Below are 18,312 nucleotides of genomic sequence, written 5' to 3' on the forward strand. Positions count from 1 at the left end.
TACAAACCTCTTACCCTTTAACAAGAAAAGAGGCTTGTGCTGAGTCTTTACAGTTTGTTACATGCTTATAAAACACAGTATAATACACATTCCACATGCAACCAGTCACAAACAAATACAGTTTAGAGAAACGTTTCTCCATTCCAAGTCAACAGAAAATCACTGTCTGAAAACAAGACCCTACACTTCTAAACTGGTTTGACAAGGGCAACTTTACGGACCAAGTAACAGGTTCCTCCTCTGACCTTCTGCAAGTCAATGATTTGAAAAAGGTGAATCACTGTATGAAGGCCTGAGAAGCTAGAAGCACCTTTGACTGTTGGGTGTGGGGTCTGGAAAAGAGTTTGAAATGTACAGGAATCACACTCTGGCACTTCTCTGTCAATGAGAATAGTGTCATATACTATGTACCCTTTTCAGGTAATAGAAAACTGTCAGGAAGAAAAAAAAAAACATTCATTCATTCACAGGGTCAAGTAACTGACTCACTGGTTAACGTACTCTCTTAGAGAGTGGGAGGCTCAAGAGAATATGTTCCTTTGGTCAGATCTGAGCATTCATCATCCTGGTCTTTAGCTGGAAATTCAGATCTTATGTGTGGTGGGCTGGGGGAGAGGTAACAACCACAAGCTGATTGACTTAGGCTGCTACCTACAACAAACAAGATCTGCGGAGAAACACACAAACTGGCAAACCCTGTATCTGTGAAGAACAGGGGAAGATACAGAGAAAAGGTCAAGGTTATGTGCACAGAAGTCCATAGCCTGAGTAATATAATCCCAGACCTGGAGGTTCTAATTGCACAGGTTGGTTTGGATATTTTCACAATCAGATAAGGGGTATAATAAGTACCATGATTTGGAGCCATGAAAAGTGAGGGATAACATTTTATTAAAAAGAGTACATAAAAGCATATGGTACAGGGAAAAGAGGAAATACTGTGAATTATCCAAGAACACTAGTTCCTGATTTATGGTCTGTAGAACCCAGACCTTCAGGACACAGAGAAATGACCTTTGATTCTGTTATAATCCATGCAAGCTGAATACAGCTGCTGCGGGGATGGCAGTATTAGCATCTATAACTGTGGCTGTACAGATCAGAAACAGAGGCAACAGTGGGGGAAGGCCAGCAGTGGTGGCAGTGGGGGTGTGGTCAGAGGCAGCTGAGGAGGCCAGAAGCAGGAACACCAGGTCCAGCATCAGCAATGCAGCATTAAAAGCTGACTAGTATTTAGAGAGACAGAGTGAGTGTGAGAGAGAGAGCTGTGAACTGGCTGGGGGGGGGGGGGGGGGGGGAGGAGCTAAAGAAGTGAAACAGATGGGGACTGGTTGTGGGGAAGAGAGAGAAAAAGAGACTAAAGGGAGAAAGAGAAACAGGATGATGAGGACTGGCAGAAGCGGAACAAAGAGAAAGATAGAGACTGAGGAAGAAGGAAAAGAAAAATTTATGGAAATAGGAAGGGGAAAGAAGATGAAGAGCTGGTGGAGACAGCTGGGCAGTGGTGCATCACAGGTTGGGGAGGGAAAGGAAAAGGAGAAGGAAAGGAAGAAAAAAAATACTCATATTGGCACACTAACATCTTTGAAGTAGACAGTGAGGATTTTTCTGGCACCACGCAAAACATGTTGCTGACTCCTGCTGCAACAGCAGAAATTACAAAAGCATAAATGATACACAACATACAATGGAAAGGAACTCCTCAAACGAGACATCACAATATGATGTTAAAATGGAGAAGATGCAAGAGCAATATAAGAAAAATTAGATATCTCTAATTTTCTTTTCTTGATTCACATCAGACCAGTCTAAAAATTCTGGGTTATACCCATTGACATAACCTAAGGCTCTGGACTGGTCTGATGAAGACATAAAGGAAAGGAAGCATTTCTTTACCATGTATCAACTCCGTATAGAAGTGGTTGAGGCAGGACTCAGGCCCAGATGCACTAAACGTTTTTCATCGTTAAATGAGCCCTTAAGGAAGAATTTCCTATCCTTTCCATGCACTAAAGCCTATTTTTCGACGGCAGTAGCAGCTAACGAAACTGGAATGCAAATGAGAAACTACCATTGAAATGTAGACAATTCGGAATGCACTAACCATACCGACGATAGCAACGATTCACTTACCGCCAGAAATTTAACGTCAGCTCAGACCTGTCGTTAAAGCCTGAGCTGTCATCTCCCCACTGCCCCCTGCACGATGAAAACCAAATTGCTGGCATGTTTTAAAAGAAAAGTGGCTCCCTGCTTCCCTGTGCCTAAAATAAAAAAGGAAACTAAATTAAAAAAGGATCGGGAGGGGGCAAAGGCGCTCATCAGCAGCGTCCTGTATGGACGGCCTGGCCTTGCTTTGCTTGCCCCCCCCCCCCCCCCCCCCGAAGTCCCCGCTGCTCCCCGCTGCTCCGTTTGTGAAATAAAAGCTTTTAAAAATGAAACCTTTGCAGTTGCTGGGCTCCCCCTCCCTTCCTGTGTCTCTCTTCTTTAGTCGGCAATGCTCCGCCTCCTGCCCTCCTCCACCTCCGTGCCCCGCCCCCCCCCCCCGATTTCGTCCCCGCCGCTCCCCCCCCCCCACCGGACCCCCCCTCCACCATAATGGCCGGTGCAGCGCCTCTCACCTATGTTTGAAGGCGCTGAACAGGATGGATCAGCTATTCTTTAGCTCTTATGTCTCCTCCGATGTCTCCTTTTTCTTCCAGTGTCCGCCCTCCTCTGACGTCAGCTATCTACGTAGATAACTGACGTCAGAGGAGGGCGGACACAGGAAGAAAAAGCATGCTTTGCGCATGCTTTACGAGCCGATTACCGACGGGGATTAGTGCATCGTTCTTTCCAATACCGCACCAAACATTTTGGGGCTGTGTTTTTGGAGCATGCTTCGTTATTTGAGATTCGGTAAAGGTTTTTACGTTTCTGATTTTTTTACGTTTGCTTGATGCATCTACCCCTCAAACTGGAAATCATGGAAGCATAGAAAATGATGACTGACAAAGACCATATGACCTATCCAGTGGTTTCTTATAGATATTTGATTGAGTTTGGTGCTATAATTGCTTTGGGCTTTGATATTTCTTAAGATATAAGATTACTGAAGGAGACTCACTGATGCTCCATAGTGTTCTCTGCTAAGTTGCAGAGTGACATTAGAATAAAATGGACACACTAATATTGTTGATTTACACATTGATTCCTTTTACCTATTGACCTATTGACCTACTTGTGAATGAAGCTCAATTGATTAAAGAAAGCATTAGCCAAAATATGGCCATGTTGGGCCTTAGTATACTTTATTAGGAATCTGAATAAATGTTTTTATTGTAAGCTGCTTAGTTAAGCAGGGTATACATTTTTACAAATAAATAAAATATGAAAATGGATTATTACACAAAACATAGCTGAACCAAAAGCTACCAGGACATCTCATCAGAAGACTCATGAGTACGCACTCTGTACAAACATTTTTTGTAATGTTACGTTACACAATTTTAAGAAATGGTGTAAGACAATCACTTGTTAACAGTTTTCTATTACCATAGAACTGGCTGGAAACTAGTCCACGCTCCGCAACAATGTCCTGTATACTAAAGCTTTCAACAAAGAAATCACCTTCAAAAGATCTCTTGGTGAGAGTGGTCTTGGTTTATCTACAGAAGGGGCTCAAAGGTTGCAGTCATGAATAAAATGTCTTTCCTGTGCATTACCCTTTCCAGTGCTGCCTTCCCACCAAACATCATTATTTCCTATGGCTCCAGTGGGTAAGACTTTTGTACCAAACTAAACATTATTTAATGCTTGCACTGATCAACCTAATTCCCAATTCCAGTTCCTGCTTCACTCAGTGGTGCTTACTTAATATGGAAGCTGCAAAGCTACCACATGCTTTCATATGGAGTGCTATGCCTGTGTCACCCAGTTTCTGAAGCCAATACAACATACATACCCAACTGCATCACAGTCAGGAAAGAAGAGTAAAAAAGAGGGGAAGGGGGTAGGAGAGGAGATGTGTAAAACTAGGAGAGCAAGAAAGAGCTGGCAGCGGACACAGGAGCTGTGCATTTGTGGCAATTTAAGTTCAGTCTTGGACAGTCAGCACCAACTGGGCTGCAGTGACATTAGACACACAAGGATGCTGCATGATTCAGTCTGAGGCAGCAAAGAAAGCAGTAATGGGTTAATTGTAGAAAGAAGCCCAAGAATAAGCCATCCATTTCTGAAGCACTAATCAGATTCAAACAACTGTGAAATCAACATGAGGAATATTTACCAACTTGTTTGGTTTATCTTAATTCTATCTAAAATGCTATCAGTTGGCATTTGTATCTTTTTAAAATTATACATACAGCTCTGTTCTCACAGGAATAATTTAATTCTTTAATGTAATATGTTCCTGAGCACTGAACTGAGACCAATTTCATGTGAATCAACAAAGGCTAACACAAAGGGTGAAAGATAGTACCAAGAGTCATTCACACCCTTTTTTTAAAGTTCTTTTCTCCATATAGAATGGACTAAGAGATGGGATGAATCATCAGAAAGGATACAAGATGGGGGGGTGGGGGAAGACAGAACTGGTTTGCTCATTATGCCAGCAGTAACATTTTCAGTTTGGAGTAAGGTTTCAAATTAAAATTCTGATCTGGTAAGGCAATAGAGGTAACTACCCAATTTGTTGGCTGGGAATACTGTACTCCTCATATGGTAGAAGAGATGGGATTCAGAAGTTTACTCTGGACAGAGCTGGGAAAGTATGCTCCTGTTTTAATAGTCTAGAACAGTGTTTCCCAAGTCGGTCCTGCCAGTCAGGTTTTCAGGAAATCCACAATGAATATACATGAAAGAGATTTGCATATAATGGAGGCAGTGTATGCAAATCAAGTTGATGCATATTCATTGTGGTCATCCTAAAAACCTGACTGGCAAGGGGGTACAAAGAAAAGAACAGAAGAACAATCCTCCACAGATCTCAAATCGAAACAACAAAAAACAGCAGAGGTGACACAAACCACAAATCAGCACTGTAGGTGCTCAAAAGTCCTTTACTGTGAATCAAACTAGACTCGACATGGGCTGTGTTTCGGCCTACAGGCCTGCATCAGTAATCTGAACAAATGCCATATAGTATGTATTAAATATGACAAATTCACACACCAATGAACAAAGTTAATGAAACCAGGTGAATTATTAGGTTGATCGATATTGTGGAACAACTACTTGGCATTCAGCTGACCAGATTAACATTTGTTAAGACTCCTGATGCGGGCCCACAGGCTGAAACACAGCCCATAACAACTCTAGTTCAATTTACAGTAAAGAACTTTTCAGCACCTACAGTGCTGCTTTGTGGTTTGTGTCACCTCCGATGTTTTTGGTGGCAAGGTGGTCTGGAATAATGGAGAGAACTAATCACGGTTGTAAGAATAGGCTAAAGAAAAGGGGAAAGGATTTGATATACCGTCTTTCTGTGGTTACAATCAAAGTGGTTTACATATTATATAGGTACTTATTTTGTACCTGGGGCAACAGAGGGTTGAAGTGACTTACCCAGCGTCACAAGTAACTGCAGTGGAATTTAACCCAGTTCCCTAGGTTCTCAGGCCACTGCACTAACCATTAGGCTACTCCTGTACTACTAGCCTGGCCAGGGAAAACTGCTTAGATCAGAAGGTTAGAAGGTGCATCTTCCAAAGTTCTACTCTGCATTAATATGAGTTTTATTGCTGGCAGCAATTGTGGCACACTCACCAATCTGAAGCACTTCTGGCACTACTATCCCTATTATTCACCTTTTTTTAAAAATTCCCAGATTTGCTAGATGCAATTAGCACAGCTACATTCTAAAACCTCTGTTCTTTAAATCTTAATAAAATACGCACACATGCACTCCTTAGTCAGGGTCATGGGCACTGTGATTTAAAAGCAGGTGGATAGTGCTTTATTCTTGGGCTCTTGGGTATAAAACAGCAGAGTTAGTTAACAGGAAAAGCAAACTTATTAGCAAAGCGCACAGTACCGGGAAGTCGTTAATGGCTTGTATGGACCAACGTCGCCGGGCAGAGAGAGGAGACATCTGCACATGAAAACCATTACCCAGGAGGGGGGGGAGGGAGGAAGAAGAGGAGGAAGAGGAATAGAGAGGAAAAAAAAACACCAAGAAAATTAAAGCAAAACAAACTAGATGAAATCCAGCCTGATTGATACAGTCACTGCAGCTAATCATAAAAGGGATTATTATTTGTTTTTCATTGTTCGTTTTATTTATATCTTATTATATTATGTTGTTTCCCACCTTAAGAACTTTATAGAAAGTTAAATTAAAACTAACATAAATAGCAAAAATATGATAATAGACTCAGGGCCCTGTTTACTAAGCTGAGCTGTAAGCATGCTAACTTTTCAGTATGCGCTAATGATAGAGACACCCATTATATTCCTATGGGTGTGTCTAGCACTGGCACGCACGCTAAAAGGATTTTCACGTCTGCAGCTCGGCTTAGTAAACAGGGCCCTAAGTCAATGTGCACTGAGCCTTTAGAAAAAAAAAGTATGTTGTTTAACATTTAAATATAAGTTTATTCCTGCCTCTTTGGCAATGGCCATAACATAATCAGGTAAACAATGGGGTCATGCCAATTCTAATCTCATAGGCAAGACCAGACACTTGATCTAAATCAAAAAAACAAAATCTCAAATTGAATTTATTTTCAGCAGATACCCTTGCATTTATTGTATTAGATACATTTCATTAATAACAATAAGGCACTCTAGAGTATAGTTTCATTCTCATACTCTCGTAGAAAGCAAAATGTTGCTATTAGCTCATGAGATTTTATAAATCCATGCTATAATTTTGGAGAAAAACTACATCCAGGAAAATGTCACACCAGAAGATAGCATGCATTTCAGTACGGGCACGGATGTATTCTGAAAATTTGAGTTCTGGTCCCCACGGGGCTCTTCAAAGTGGAAGTTCATGCGTGTAACTACACTGCCTCAGGTACACAATACTATTACAGTAACATGTCTTACAGTGCACAAAACATATAGAACAAAAATAATTCTCTCTAAAAATCTGTCTTGCTTCTGTGACTATTCTCTGACTCAAATTAGAGCACATGGACAAGTGGTCACAAGGTTATTAAGATATCAGAACTGAATACCTGTAATAAAGAGTAATTTATATTTGATACATCTCATTTTCTAAGTAGTAATTAGCAGCATTAATATGACTGATTTTCAGCAATACATTTATAAAGGGGTTTTATTTTATTTTTTTTGGGGGGGGGGTTGCCGTTTCTGACATTTTCACTTTATCCCTTGTGATAGCTCTGTTCCTGGCTATGCTAATAATGACAGTTTTTCAGGGACAAGGTTTGTGGTAAAGATGCATAGAATGGAAAGGGATCAAAGCATCCAAGTAATTAAAAACCAACAAAAAACGGCAAGTCACAAGACTGTCTCCAGAAATCAAGATGCCATTTACATTTTGCACTATTTTCCTTCTCTATTTTGTTTTAAACAACCTCCAATCCATTCCTTACAAATAAAAGATAGATATATCTGATGCCTGCATACAAGAACATTTTCCCCTCTTGACAGATTTGTAGCAGTATTTAGCAATGATATATGCCTAACGCTTCACACATTAAGGGCTAGATTCTATATATGGAGCCTGAAAATTCTGTGTGGAAAAGAAATATGCTTAGGCATATTCTCTAATGCACACCTATATTTTATAAAATAGGTTTCAATTTCCAAGCAGTTTATAGAATACGCTGAGTAACCAAATTTAGTGGTGGTTTATGCCATGTTTTACTTGGTGTAAATCCCGACACCTAAATTTGGAACAGAGCGGGTGTATGTATTCTATAACAAAGTGCATAGATTTTAGAAATGCCCACAACCTGCCCCCTTTTCAACTATGCAACTTAGAATTTAAGCAAACCACGTTGTTGTGCCATCTCCAAATAATTAATGCTAATTGATTAACATTCAATAGAGAGCGCTGATTAGTTAGTTATCCAATTTAATTATGTGCACCTCAGCAGATATACAATAGGAACTCACAATAGGCACTCAGCTTCAGTGGTTTATGGTCACCAGTGTCTACATTGTGATTAGACAAGTGAGTAATTCCTGGTTTAGTAGAAAACGCATCAGCATATGTTTGCAATACTGCTTCTAGCTGCTGTTTCTGGGTGGGGGTTAATTGCTCTCCCACTACAACTTGTTGTGTAGATCCCTCTGGTAATGTCTCTGATAAGAGATCAGGTATGGGCTCATCATAGGTGCCTGGTATAAGAGGCTTGGACAGGCTAAGCCTCCCCTGCTGTGCTCTGAGAAGTTTAAATTGTTGATTTACCTCCATCTTCACAGCAGGAGCTGCAGTGAAAGCCCTCTAGCCTTGTCCTGTTGTAGAAATTGGTTTATGGTTTGTTTACCTTACTGCTGGGAGAGCAGGGGGAGGGGGGGTTGGCTGGGTTGCCAGGGAGATATTTAAGGAGGATGACTTCCTGACCTGCACTGAGAACAGATAGCAGCAGAATCGGACAACCAGACAACAAAGGTAGAAAAGATCATTTTATTTTCATTATAGTGTTTGGAATATGTCCACTTTGAGAATCAGGTGCTCAACATTAAAAGTTTATATTTATTTACTTATTTATGGCATTTTATCCCACATTAAACATGAATTAGGGTGCTTTGTGGCTCTACATGAGAATTGTGATGATATGATCCCTTGTTTTATATTGTTGACGGTCTGCATTTTCCGTATGGGTGGTATATTGGTGTATTAGGTTCTGCCCAGTGTAATATTTATGGTACAGTAAGGTTCTGAGTGTGTTTTTGCACAAAGTTGTGCATAGTGTTTTGCAGTTGAGCGATTGTGCTTAGAATATGCTTTGAGCAACCACTTTATTCTTTGACATATGATACATATCTAATATCTAAATTTAATAAAAGGTATTGTGACTTTTATTTTTATTTATTTATTTTTTTCTGTGTGTTATCAGACAATTATGGATTTAAGCTTCACCCGTGGCCCCACCCCTAACCCCGCCCCCTTTAGCCTCCCCAAACAGTTGGGCCACCGACCGCCTATGGGGCTCACTATCCTAACACTCTTCTGGCAGGCTACAGCTGTGCAATCTGCATTGGTTTTTAACATATTTACATGAAAGGTATGCTGCTTTCTGTTTTGCATTTCCATATATGTAACATAGTTTATATCATTTAAGTGCTGTATGGTCTCACCCAGTTAACCTGAAGTTTATTCTGACGTACTGTGACTAAAGCAAGTACTACTACTACTACTATTTAACATTTCTAAAGCGCTGCTAGGGTTAAGCAGCGCTTTAGAAATTGGAGATCGGCGGATGTGGTCCCTATTCACAAAAGTGGTGATAGGGAAGAAGCTGGAAACTACAGGCCGGTAAGCCTCACTTCGGTTATTGGAAAAGTAATGGAAGCGATGCTGAAGGAAAGGATAGTGAATTTCCTGGAAGCCAATAAGTTGCAAGATCCGAGACAACATGGATTTACCAAAGGGAAATCGTGCCAAACGAACCTCATTGAGTTCTTTGATTGGGTGACAGGAGAATTGAATCAGGGACGAGCTATGGACGTAATCTACTTAGATTTCAGCAAAGCTTTTGACACGGTTCCCCACAGGAGGCTCTTAAATAAACTGGATGGGCTGAAGATAGGACCCGAAGTGGTGAACTGGATTAGGAACTGGTTGACGGACAGACGCCAGAGGGTGGTGGTGAATGGAATTCGCTCAGAGGAGCGAAAGGTAAGTAGTGGAGTTACTCAAGGATCGGTGCTGGAGCCCATTCTGTTCAATATATTTGTGAGTGACATTGCCGAAGGATTAGAAGGTAAAGTTTGCCTATTTGCGGATGATACTAAGATCTGTAACAGAGTGGACACCCCGGAGGGAGTGGAAAACATGAAAAAGGACCTACGGAAGCTAGAAGAATGGTCTAAGGTTTGGCAACTAAAATTCAATGCGAAGAAATACAAAGTGATGCACTTAGAGAATAGAAACCCTCGGGAGATGTATGTGTTAGGAGGGGAGAATCTGATAGGTACGGACGGGGAGAGGGATCTTGGGGTGATAGTATCTGAGGATCTGAAGGCAACGAAACAGTTTGACAAGGCGGTGGCCGTAGCTAGAAGGTTGTTAAGCTGTATAGAGAGAGGTGTGACCAGCAGAAGAAAGGAGGTGTTGATGCCCCTGTATAAGTCGTTGGTGAGGCCCCACCTGGAGTATTGTGTTCAGTTTTGGAGGCCGCATCTTGTTAAGGATGTAAAAAGAATTGAAGCGGTGCAAAGAAAAGCTACGAGAATGGTATGGGATTTGCGTTACAAGACGTATGAGGAGAGACTTGCTGAACTAAACATGTATACTCTGGAGGAAAGGAGAAACAGGGGTGATATGATACAGACGTTCAAATATTTGAAAGGTATTAATCCGCAAACTAACCTTTTCCGGAGATGGGAAGGTGGTAGAATGAGAGGACATGAAATGAGATTGAAGGGGGGCAGACTCAAGAAAAACATCAGGAAGTATTTTTTCACGGAGAGAGTAGTGGATGCTTGGAATGCCCTCCCGCGGGAGGTGGTGGAAATGAAAACGGTAACGGAATTCAAACATGCGTGGGATAAGCATAAAGGAATCCTGTGCCGAAGGAATGGATCCTCAGGAGCTTAGTCAATATCGGGAGGCGGGGCTGGTGGTTGGGAGGCGGGGATAGGGCTGGGCAGACTTATACGGTCTGTGCCAGAGCCGGTGGTGGGAAGCGTGACTGGTGGTTGGGAGGCGGGGATAGTGCTGGACAGACTTGTACGGTCTGTGCCAGAGCCGGTGGTTGGGAGGCAGGGCTGGTGGTGGGGAGGTGAGGATAGTGCTGGGCAGACTTATACGGTCTGTGCCTGTGCCAGAGCCGGTGGTTGGGAGGTGGGGCTGGTGGTTGGGAGGCGGGGATAGTGCGGGGCAGACTTATACGGTCTGTGCCCTGAAGAGCACAGGTACAAATCAAAGTAGGGTATACACAAAAAGCAGCAAATATGAGTTATCTTGTTGGGCAGACTGGATGGACCGTGCAGGTCTTTTTCTGCCGTCATCTACTATGTTACTATGTTACTATGTTTAACAAAGAAGGGCAGTCCCTGCTCAAAGGAGCTTACAATCTAAAGGACAAAAATGCAGTCAATCAAATTGGGGCAATCTGGATTTCCTGGATAGAGGTCAATGGTTAGGTGCCAAAAGCGACATTGAAGAGGTGGGTTTTAAGCAAGGATTTGAAGATGGGCAGGGAGGGGGCTTGGTGTATGGGCTCAGGGAGTTTATTCCAAGCATAGGGTGAGGCGAGGCAGAAAGGGCGGAGCCTGGAGTTGGTGGTGGTGGAGAAGGGTACTGAGAGGAGGGATTTGTCCTGTGAGCGGAGGTTAAGGGTAGGAGCGTAGGGGGAGATGAGGGTAGAGAGGTAATGGGGGGCTGCAGATTGAGTGCATTTGTAGGTTAGTAGGAGAAGCTTGAATTGTATGCGGTACCTGATCGAAAGCCAGTGAAGTGACTTGAGGAGAGGGGTGATATGAGCATATCGGTCTAGGCAGAAGATAAGACGGGCAGCAGAGTTCTGAACGGATTGAAGGGGGGATAGATGGTTAAGAGGGAGGCCAGTGAGGAGTAGGTTGCAGTAGTCAAGGCGATGAGAGAGTGGATGAAAGTTCGGGTGGTGTGCTCGAAGAGGAAGGGGCGAAAATTGTTGATGTTACAGAGAAAGAAGTGACAGGTTTTGGCTGTCTGCTGGATATGGGCAGAGAAGGAGAGGGAGGAGTTGAAGATGACTCCGAGGTTGCGGGCAGATGAGACGGGGAGGATGAGGGTGTTGTCGACTGAAATAGAGAGTGGAGGGAGAGGAGAAGTGGATTTAGGTGGAAAGACAATAAGCTCGGTTTTGGCCGTGTTCAGTTTCAGGTGGCAGTTGGACATCCAGGCGGCGATGTAGGATAAGCAGGCCGATACTTTGGCCTGGGTGTTGTCGGCATAAAGATGATATTGGAAACCATGAGATGAGATCAGCGAGCCCAGGGAAGAGGTGTAGATTGAAAAAAGGAGGGGTCCAAGGACAGATCCCTGAGGAACTCCAACAGAGAGCGGGATGGGGGTGGAGGAAGATCCATGAGAATGTACTCTGGAAGTACGGTGGGAGAGATAAGAGGAGAACCAGGAGAGGATAGAGCCCTGGAACCTAAATGAGGATAGTGTAGCAAGAAGTAAATTATGATTGACAGTGTCAAAAGCGGCGGATAGGTCGAGGAGGATGACGACGGAGTAGTGACCTTTGGATTTGGCAAGGAACAGGTCATTGCAGACTTTAGTGAGTGCCATTTCTGTCGAGTGAAGAGGGCGAAAACCAGATTGATGCGGATCAAGGATGGCATGAGAAAATCAAGGCAGCGGCTGTGAACGGCATGTTCAAGTATCTTGGAGAGGAAGGGTAGGAGGGAGATGGGGCGGTAGTTGGAAGGACAGGTTGGGTCTAGTGATGGTTTTTTGAGAAGTGGTGTGACTACGGCATGTTTGAAGGTGTCGGGGACAGTTGCAGTGGAGAGAGAGAGGTTGAGGATATGACAGATGGGGGGGGGGGGGTGACAGTAGGAGAGATGGTGTTTAGTAAGTTAGTGGGGATGGGATCAGAGGAACAGGTGGTGCATTTCGAGGAGGAAAGAAGGTGGGTGGTTTCCTCCTCAGTGATATCAGGAAAAGAGGAGAAGGAGACCTGGGTTGGTTGGTTGAGGGAGTGGGTTAAAGGATGAAGAGGAGGAGGTGGCTTGGTAGTGAATTCGAGGTTGATCTTTTGTACCTTGTCGCACAAATAGTCAGCCAGTGATTGAGGAGAGAGTTGGGGGGGGGGGGGTGGGAGCGGAGGGCACTTTGAGGAGGGAGTTAAGGGTGACAAAGAGATGACGAGGGTTGGAGCCCAGTTAGTCAACTGGGTGTAGTAGTCCTGTTTGGCAAGGAATAGGGAGGACTGGAAGGAGGATAGCATGAATTTGTAATGAATGAAGTCGGTATGAGTGCGAGATTTCCTCCAGAGGCGTTCAGCAGATCGAGCGCAGGAGCGAAGATATCTGATGCAAGGGGTCAACCAGGGCTGTGGATTAGTACGTCTTGTGGGGCAGGAGATGGATGGTGCAAGGGTGTCCAGGGCAGAGGAGAGAGTGGCACTGTAAGCAGAGACAGCCTTGTCGACAGACTCGGATGACATGATGGAAGGGAGGGGATTAGAGATACGAGGATAAGGTGGGAGGATTGACAGCCTGGAGATTCCTGAAAGTAGTGGTTAGTGTTGGGCGGGACTGAGGGGGAGGGTGATGAAGTGTGAAGGTGATCAGGTGATGACCTGAGAGAGGAAAAGCAGAGGCGCAGAAATTGGAGAGTGAGCAGGTAGAGGAGAGGACGAGGTCAAGGCAATGGCCAGTTTGGTGAGCGGGGGTGGTGGAACTCAGCTGGAGGTTGAAGGAGGATGTCAGAGTGAGGAATCGAGAAGCATAAGAGTCAGATGGGTCATCAGCGTGTTGTTTTAATTTCCCCCTCTTGGACCTCTTTCTGACTCCAGATCACACGGGGGACTAAAGATACCTATTTTACCTAACAGATTCTGTATGGTTTCTCCAACCTCCATTGTCACCCAATCACAAGGAGGTCTGCTCTGGGTTTGCATTAGGGGCTGTAATCGAATTCTAATTCCCATAACTACTGCTTTCTGTCTTCCTGGATCTAGGTATACTCTGGGCCATTTATGTTCCCAGATAATGCCTATTAAAATTCTGTCTAAGTTTCTCCAGAGAGTGAGTGTATGTGATTTGCCTTGTAAGCTAAATGTAAGGTGAAGAGAAGATAGAATAAAGACAGAGATAGGTTTAAATAGATAGATACATTTTATTTCTTACCCAAAGACAAGTCTTCAAGTTGATACAAATACAGACATCAGACTTTAATCAGGTACATTCAGCAGATAGATTCTGGGTACAACCGGACAGAGCTTCGCCGTCTGAGATAAGCGTTGGGGCGGATACCAAAGCTATGGCAAATTGTCCCCTCTTTTATACACAAACTCTCCATAGAAGTCTATGGTGAGGTACCTAGCTCTCGATTTCTGAGATGATACTTTCCCACACAGTCTTATCAGCATGTTTTGGGAAGCTTTGAGATAACAGTTCCACATCTGTCTGTGTCGCAATACTTTTCACACCATCTTAAGAACTCTGTATAACCTCTGTAGCCTTCTATACAAAACTAATAGACTCCATTTTGTTCATCTGATTTAAAGTGACAGTTGTACCAGTTTGTGTCAGGACTCTTTGTTCAGACCTGCTTTTTACAGATTCTGAAATATTAAATCATGTACTTGTTATTTGGCCTAGTCGGTACTTCTTCATTTATTTTAGGCTTCATAGCTTTGGCTCTCACTATTCCAGTGGTAGATCCAAAGCTAGGCCATATATTAACAGTGTATATTAAAGTCTCCAAGAATGAGGGACGGAGATGAGGGTTCAAGAAAAACGGAGAGCCAGGCATCGAAGTCGGTAAGGAAGGAAGGGAGAGACTTATCAGGGGGGCGGTAAATGACTGCAACTCTGAGTGGCAGCGGGTAGAATAGATGGATGGAATGGACTTCAAAGGATGAGAAGCAGTGAGACTGCAGTGGGAGGAGGGGTTGAAAACTACAGGAGGGTGAAAGTAGAAACCCGACTCCTCCTCCGCGGCCAACTGGGCGGGGAGTGTGGGAGAAAAGATAGCCTCCATGGCACAGGGCCACGACTGAGGCACAGTTGTCGGGGGTGATCCAGGTTTCAGTTAGGGCGAGCAGTTGGAGGGAACGGGAGATGAAGAGATCATGGGTGAAGGAAAGCTTGTTGCAGACTGAGCGGGCAATTCCACAGGGCACAGGAGAAGGGGAGGGAAGAGGGGGGAGGAGGGGAATAGAGATGAGATTGGAGACATCACGGAATCGTTTGCATGGATAGGACGAGGACAGGTGTGGGGGACTTGGATTGGGATTGATGTCTCTCGCGGATAGCAGAAGGAGCAAGAGAGTGCGGAGGAGGGTGGGGGAGGTAGGGCGATGAAGACGGGATGCGCTAAGGAGGAATGGGGATGGGTTAATGGCAGGAAGGATGTGTTGAAGGTTGAGAGCTAGGAAGGAGGAGGGGGATAGGAGAGATGGTGAGGTGATGAGGGACGGGGATGGGTAGGGTATTGTAGTAGTGAGCAGGACAGGAGAGGACATGGATGGGCAGTGAGTTTCTGCGGTGGACAGCGGTAGGGGGAGGGGGAAAAGATTAGGAAGTGACAGGGCAAGGAAAAGAATGTGTATAGGGGCCATGAGTAGTGACTGAGGTTGATGGGTGAGCTGGCGGCAAGCAAGTTGATAAGCTGGTGAGCCGACAGGCGGGGAGGCAGGTAGGTGTGGGCTTGAAGGCAGGTAGTTGATGACCCTCATGAAACTCTCTATTTCGGGCTTTACAATCATACCAGGTCTTTAGCTTAGTTTGGGCCATCTGTAAGTTATCTGTGGCAAAGCCTTAAAGGTCTTCTAATCTCGGCTGCATATTAACTACATATTCAATTACAGGGGTGTCAACTTTCCCCTCCCAATGTTCTCTAACGGGACCTCTCACTTTCTGGCCATAAAGCAGCTCAAATGGGGAGAATCCGGTAGACTCCTGGGGTACTTCTTTGTATGCAAATAGTAGGTAGGGCAAGTACTTTTTTCCAGTCCCGGTCTCCTGACCTCTCAAAAGTCTTTAACATATGCTTTAATGTTCCATTGAATCTCTCCACCAACCCATTAGTTTCAGGGTGATATGGGGTGGTACAGCCAGACTTCACTCTACAGTGTGTCGACAGATTTTGGATCAGCTCAGACAAACTGTGTCCCTTGGTCTGAGAGTTCACTCATGGATATCCTACCCAGGAAAATATTTCTAGCAGGGCAGTGGCAATTTTGTCTGCTTCTATGGAGGATAAGGCTCCCACTTTAGGATATCTGGTAGCAATGTCCACCACTGTCAATATATACCTTTTCCCAGTCCAGCTAGGTAGAGCTAGAGACCCCAATATATCAACAGCTCTCCTCTCAAATGGCTCATTGATAATGAGTAAAGGTTTCAGGGGGGCTGTGGTGATCTTGGGTCTTACCCATTCTTTAGCATGCATCACATGTTCTACAATAGTCAGCTAAGGCTTGAGATACTCCCGGCCAATAGAAGTTCTGTGTTAACCTAGTGTGTGCGTGTCACCCCCCCCCCCCCCCCCACCACCACCACCCTTGATGTCTTGCTACTGGAATGTCATGTGCAATCTTTAGGAGGTGTTCTCGGTAAGTTTTGGACACTATAAGTTGTTTGCCTGCTTCCAGGGCCTGTTAGGATCAATGGGATCAGTCTCTCTATATAGCATGCCCCCTTTCTATAGGATAGAATCTTTACAAGTCTCATTGATTGGCTGACCAGCCCTCTGCCTCTGGGCTTCCAGGTCAGGGTCAGAGTGCTGTGCTTCCTGAAAATGACAGGGACCTGGGGAAAGGAAGAAGCGATATGGATCATCTTAAAAAGAGATGATAGAACCTCTGTCCACATGGGTGTTGTCTACAGACCCCCAATTAAAGGAACTAGATAAAGATCTGATCGCAGATATTCAAAAATTAGGAAAGAAAAAAGAGGTTCTGTTGATGGGAGATTTCAATCTGCCGGATGTAGATTGGAAGGTTCCGTCTGCAAAATCGGAAAGAAGTAGAGAGATCGTGGATGCTTTCCAAAGTGCTCTGCTCAGACAATTTGTGACGGAATCCATGAGGGAGGGAGCGACGCTGGATCTGGTGCTCACAAATGGGGATACTGTGTCAAATGTCCGAGTGGGTGCACACCAGGGAAGCAGTGACCATCAAACAGTTTGGTTTCATATGACGGCTGAAGTGGAGGGCGGCCACTCTAAACTCAAAGTCCTGGATTTCAAGCATGCTGACTTTAGTAAAATGGGGGAATACCTGAGGAAGGAGCTGATGGGCTGGAAGGACGTACAAGAAGTGGAAGGACAGTGGTCCAGGCTGAAAGAAGTAATAGGGCCACAGACCTTTATGTAAGGAGAGTAAATAAAAGCAAGAGAAAAAGGAAACCGATATGGTTCTCCAAGCAAGTGGCTGAGAAAATAAAGGCTAAAGAGATAGCGTTCCAGAAATATAGAAAATCTCAAGAGGAACACGGGGAGGAATACCGGATGAAACTGAAAGAAGCCAAGAGAGAGGTACGTCTGGCGAAGGCACAAGCAGAAGAACAAATGGCTAGAAATGTAAGGAGGGAAGACAAAAATTTCTTCAGGTATATTAGTGAAAGGAGAATGACTAAAAAGGGAATTGTGAGACTAAAAGAGACAGCGAAATGCTATGTAGATAATATTGAAGAAAAAGCCAATTTGCTAAATTGATACTTTTGTTCTGTTTTCACAGAAGAAAATCCTGGAGAAGGACCACGAGGGACTGGCAAAAGTACACCTGAGAATGGAGTGGATAGAGCACCGTTCACGGAAGAGAGTGTGTATCAACAACTTGGAAAGCTAAAGGTGAACAAAGCCATGGGACCGGACGGGATCCACCCCAGGATATTGAGGGAGCTCAGAGAGGTTTTGGTGGGTCCTCTTAAAGATTTGTTTAATAAATCCTTGGAGACGGGAGAGGTTCCGAGGGATTGGAGAACGGCGGATGTGGTCCCTCTTCACAAAAGTGGTGATAGGGAAGAAGCTGGAAACTACAGCCCGGTAAGCCTCACTTTGGTTATTGGAAAAGTAATGGAAGTGATGCTGAAGGAAAGGATAGTGAATTTCCTGGAAGCCAATAAGTTGCAAGATTCGAGACAACATGGTTTTACCAGAGGGAAATCGTGCCAAACGAATCTCATTGAATTCTTTGATTGGGTAACTGGAGAACTGAATCATCGACATGCTATACACATAATCTACTTAGATTTTAGCAAAGCTTTTGACACGGTTCCCCACAGGAGGCTCTTAAATAAACTCGATGGGCTGAAGATAGGTCCCGAAGTGGTGAACTGGATTAGGAACTGTTGACGGACAGACAACAGAGGGTGGTGGTAAATGGAGTTCACTCGGAGGAGGGAAAGGTGAGTAGTGGAGTGCCTCAGGGATAGGTGCTGGGGCCGATTCTGTTCAATAAATTTGTGAGTGACATTGCCGAAGGGTTAGAAGGTAAAGTTTGCCTATTTGCGGATGATACTAAGAAT

At 44.2% G+C, this 18,312-nt stretch overlaps 1 protein-coding gene across 1 annotated transcript in view; it reads right to left on the reverse strand.

The window, feature by feature from the left end:
• The window catches only part of WDR59 (WD repeat domain 59), a 355,903-nt gene that overhangs the window by 99,801 nt on the left and 237,790 nt on the right, over positions 1-18,312 (reverse strand). The gene's annotated exons all lie outside the window — the stretch shown is intronic.

This window comes from Microcaecilia unicolor, chromosome 5 (genome assembly GCF_901765095.1).
Source record: "Microcaecilia unicolor chromosome 5, aMicUni1.1, whole genome shotgun sequence".
In the NCBI taxonomy this organism is placed as follows: domain Eukaryota; kingdom Metazoa; phylum Chordata; class Amphibia; order Gymnophiona; family Siphonopidae; genus Microcaecilia; species Microcaecilia unicolor.